Here is a 4,911-nt window from a genome sequence, read left to right on the forward strand (position 1 = left end):
TTCTCCTTGGCCGAGATGCGGATACCCCCAGCTGCATAGGCTCAGCATCCGAGCCGGCGGAGGAGGGTGGCAGTGATGCGGCAGGTGGCAGTGATGTGGAGAGGGAGCAACGGAGAACGCGAGCTCCTTTCCACGAGCTCGGCGACGAAGATCAAACCGTCGCTCTATGCGAATAGCGAGAGCTATTAAGGAGTCCAGACTGGAAGGAACCTCCCGGGAGAGGATCTCATCCTTAACCTCGACGAGGAGACCCTCCAGAAAACGAGCGAGCAAAGCCGGCCGTTCCAGTCACTAGAGGCAGCGAGAGTGCGAAACTCAATAGAATAATCCGTTATGGATCGATTCCCCTGACATAGGGAAGACAGGGCCCTGGAAGCCTCCTCCCCAAAAACAGAACGGTCAAAAACCCGTATCATCTCCTCCTTAAAGTCCTGATACTGGTTAATACACTCAGCCCTCGCCTCCCAGATTGCCGTGCCCCACTCACGCGCCCGTCCGGTAAGGAGAGAAATGACGCAGGCGATGCGGGCTGCGCTCCTGGAGTAAGTGTTGGGCTGAGAGAGAACACCACATCACACTGAGTGAGGAATGAGCGGCACTCAGTGGGCTCCCAGAGTAACACGGCGGGTTGTTGATCCTGGGCCCGGAGACTCGGAAACCCTGGAAGTGGGCGGTGGATCGAGGTGGAGTTGGTGAACCTGTCTTGTGAGGTCGGAGACTTGGACGGCCAGGGTCTCAACGGCATGTCGAGCAGCAGACAATTCCTCCTCGTGTCTGCCTAGCATCGCTCCCTGGATCTCGACGGCGGAGTGAAAAGGGTCCGGAGCCGCTGGGTCCATTCCTGGTCTGATTCTTCTGTTATGTACTTGAGTGAAGACCCAAAAGCGGTTTTAACAGAAAACAGAGTTCTTTAATGAAAAACAGGAATGGCATAAATCCTCTTCCAACGTAGTCAATGGAACAAAAAGAACGTTAGTATAATGCAGGATGCACCTGCCAGGCAGACTCCGACAGGATAGGACAAGGTGGAAGCAAACGGGACGACAGCTTGCTTCTGGCATCAAAAACACAAACAAGAATCAGACACTGAAAGTAGCAGGAACAGAGAGAGAAATAGAGACCTAATCAGAGGGGGAATAGAGAACAGGTGGGAAAGAGTGAATGAGCTAGTTAGGGGAGATGTAGAACAGCTGAAGAATGAGAGACAGAGAAGGTAACCTAAAAAGACCAGCAGAGAGAGACAGAGTGAAGAGAAAGGACAGGAACAGACATAACAAGACATGACAAATATAATATAATTATATATAATATAATATATTGTTTGTATAAAATATTATAGTATAATATAATTGCACCAAGAAATAGTCAGTTGGCTGCATAAATAATTGTGATTACAAAATGTGACATAAATTGTAAATATCAAAACCAAATGTTCACCCCTTTGTTAATATGTATTGGCAATAATTAACTTAAGGGTGAGGCATGGAATAACATGAGAAATATGAAATATGAGGTGATTTGAGTCATGCTTCTTCTGTAGTGGAATAAAGACAATTAGCACTTGAATGTAGTAAAGAAATACTGGAGTGATGTAGATTGTTAATAAAACTGTTCATTGTTAATAAAACTGTTCATTGTTAATAAAACTGTTCATTGTTAATAAAACTGTTCATTGTTAGTAAAACTGTTCATTGTTAATAAAACTGTTCATTGTTAATAAAACTGGAGTGATTGTTAATAAAACTGTTCATTGTTAATAAAACTGTTCATTGTTAATAAAACTGGAGTGATTGTTAATAAAACTGGAGTGATTGTTAATAAAACTGTTCATTGTTAATAAAACTGTCCACTGTTAATAAAACTGGAGTGATTGTTAATAAAACTGTTCATTGTTAATAAAACTGTTCATTGTTAATAAAACTGGAGTGATGTCAGATTGTTAATAAAACTGTTCATTGTTAATAAAACTGGAGTGATGTATGATTGTTAATAAAACGGTTCATAGACCAATTATTGTATACTGCGTCCAGTTCTATAAGCTGCAAATAGGTTGAAATGAAGTAGTTTGAAACAACGACTTGAAATATAGGTATTTTCAACGTTCAACCAAAACCGAACGTAGTCTTGACGTCATTATATAGTTTTTTCAAAGATATGAAAAATACTTATTTTCAACGACCTAAAAGAAGAAAAAAAATCGTCTCTCAACTAAAACTGAATGTTGGACGTCGGACAAATGTTATTGAAAAGATGACTATGCAGCCCAATGTCAAAACAGTTTTAATGGGTCCAAATCGATAACCAATACGCATAAACAGTTTGTGATATTGAAAACCTAAACATAAAATGTACTATCTACACAATCATCTGAAACAATAATCATATTATTATTATTTTTTAATGAGCACTTAATAAACTGCACAAGCAGTTCGGGGCGGCAGGTAGCCTATTGGTTAGAGCGTTGGTAAACGAAAGGTTGCAAGATTGAATCCCTGAGCTGACAAAGTAAAAATCAGTTAACCCACTGTTCCTAGGCCGTCATTGAACATAAACATTTGTTCTTAACTGACCTGCCTAGTTAAATAAATAAAATAAAAAACAAGCATCTAAAACACTTGTTTTGACAACTGGCAATAAATCACTGATATCTATTAGGGGGGAAATCAGGTTGTACGTGCTGTTGAAACTAACAAAAATAACAAACAAAAACATGGAAATGGGAGACATATTTTACCTCATAGGTTAGAGGACAACCGACAGAAGACAGTCAGCTACATTTTGGAGTGACGCATTGAAATTTCGGGGTCTCCAAAACGAAGAGAAACACAACACATATTTAGCATCACTCACATCAATATCACGTTGAAATCAATTGCACAAGAGGGAGATGAGGTTGCACGACCTGATAAAACTATCAGCTCAAAAAACACACGGAATAATGTGTACATCACTGGTTAGTGATAGCTCGCTACATTTTGAAGTGTTGCATTTTGATTCAAGTAGGTCGCCAATGCAGTAAGTGTAATGCAACAAGTTCTTGTTAATCACAAATAGTACTTTCATTTCAGAACCTGGATTTTTCCCCTGATGAGGCTAATATCCATATCACACTGAAATCAATAGAACAGGGCAAAATATTAGGGTTCTACATTGTCAATTAAAATACGCCTTCTACAATGTTAAAAACAATCTACATTGTGACATTATTTCATTGATATCTTGAAACAACCTATTCATGTATGTATTTTCTGATGTTTAATCAGAGATCTTTTACCAGAGTATCTCTTGTCACATTGATCACAGCTAAAGGATTTTTCTCCTTTGTGTTTTTTAAGATGTACCATCAGGCAGCTTGAGCGAATAAAACTCTTCCCACATTGCTTACAGCTATGAGGCCTCTCTCCAGTGTGTGTTCTCTGGTGTGATAGTAATGTATATAATTTTGAAAAGATCTTTCCACATTCAGAGCAGCTATAAGGTTTCTCTCCAGTGTGAATTCTCTGGTGTGATTGTAATGTATATAATTTTGAGAAGGTCTTCCCACACTCAGAGCAGCAGTGAGGTTTCTCTCCAGTGTGTATTCTCAGGTGTGCTATCAGGTTGCTTGATTGAGCAAAACTCTTCCCACATTGATTACAGCTATAAGGTTTCTCTCCTGTGTGTGTTCTCTGGTGTGATTTAAAATTTCCTGAGATAGAAAAACTCTTTCCACAGTCAGAGCAGTGGTAAGCTTTCTCTCCTGTGTGTATTCTCTGGTGTATAGTCAGATGGCTAGATGAAACAAAACTCTTCCCACATTGATCACAGCTATAAGATTTCTCTCCTGTATGTGTTCTCTGGTGTATTGTCAGACGGCTAGATGAAACAAAACTTTTCCCACATTGATTACAGCAATAAGGTTTCTCTCCTGTGTGTGTTCTCTGGTGTATAGTCAGAGAGCTCGAAGTAACAAAACTCTTTTTACATTGATCACAGCTATAAGGTTTCTCTCCTGTGTGTTCTCTGGTGTATAGTCAGACAGCCAGATGTAACAAAACTCTTCCCACATTGAGCGCAGCTGAAAAGTTTCTCTCCAGTGTGAATTCTCTGGTGTGATTGTAATGTATATAATCTTGAAAAGGTCTTCCCACAGTCAGAGCAGCGTTGAGATTTCTTCTCTGTGGATCTCTGCTGGTGTTTTTTGAGGGTTTCTGATGTGGAGAGACTCTTCTTTGCCTCTTCAGCTTCATGATGTTGTTGAGGCTCCCAAGAGGATCCACAATAGTCATGTCTCTCTCCTGTGTGAACGACAAAGTCAGGCAGATGGTTAAAGGCCCACAACAGCAGAAATCCACTGTTTATTTGAGCTAAAAGGTGAAGCCCATGATGTTGTGCAACAGTTTACGTCTGTAAACTGTAATTTAAATGTTGTGATGAACTTATTTGACAATTGTCTTAAGACAAATCTGCCCAGATTCAAGCCTTTCTGAAGCACTCCCAGATCATCACCAATCTTCCACAAAATTTCAGTGGGTGCGAGACACTGTGGCTTGTAGGCCTCTCCCACTGTGAAATTTGGTGGAGGATCGGTGATGATCTGGGGGTGCTTCAGCAAGGCTGGAATCGGGGCAGATTTGTCTTTGTGAAGGACGCATGAATCAAGCCACGTACAAGGTTGTCCTGGAAGAAAACTTGTTTCCTTCTGATCTGACAATGTTCACCAAAACTCTTGAGGATTGTTTTTTCCAGCAGGACAATAATGCTCCATGCCACACAACCAGGTCAATCAAGGTGTGGATGGAGGACCACCAGCTCAAGACCCTCTCATGGCCCAATCTCCATACCTGAACCCTCTAATATCATCCCTCTCACCAACATGTACAGCACCAAAAAAGTACCACTTATCAGTTGATTATGGACTAACAGTCTAAC

The 4,911-nt window shown here is 40.7% G+C and overlaps 1 pseudogene; it reads right to left on the bottom strand.

Annotated features, from left to right (window-relative positions):
• Window positions 1-3,155: 3,155 nt before the first annotated feature.
• LOC135536898 (gastrula zinc finger protein XlCGF17.1-like) lies at window positions 3,156-4,350 on the bottom strand (annotated as a pseudogene).
• Between the last annotated feature and the right edge of the window lie 561 nt (window positions 4,351-4,911).

The sequence above is a fragment of the Oncorhynchus masou genome, unplaced genomic scaffold (assembly GCF_036934945.1).
Source record: "Oncorhynchus masou masou isolate Uvic2021 unplaced genomic scaffold, UVic_Omas_1.1 unplaced_scaffold_6808, whole genome shotgun sequence".
Classification (NCBI taxonomy): Eukaryota; Metazoa; Chordata; class Actinopteri; order Salmoniformes; family Salmonidae; genus Oncorhynchus; species Oncorhynchus masou.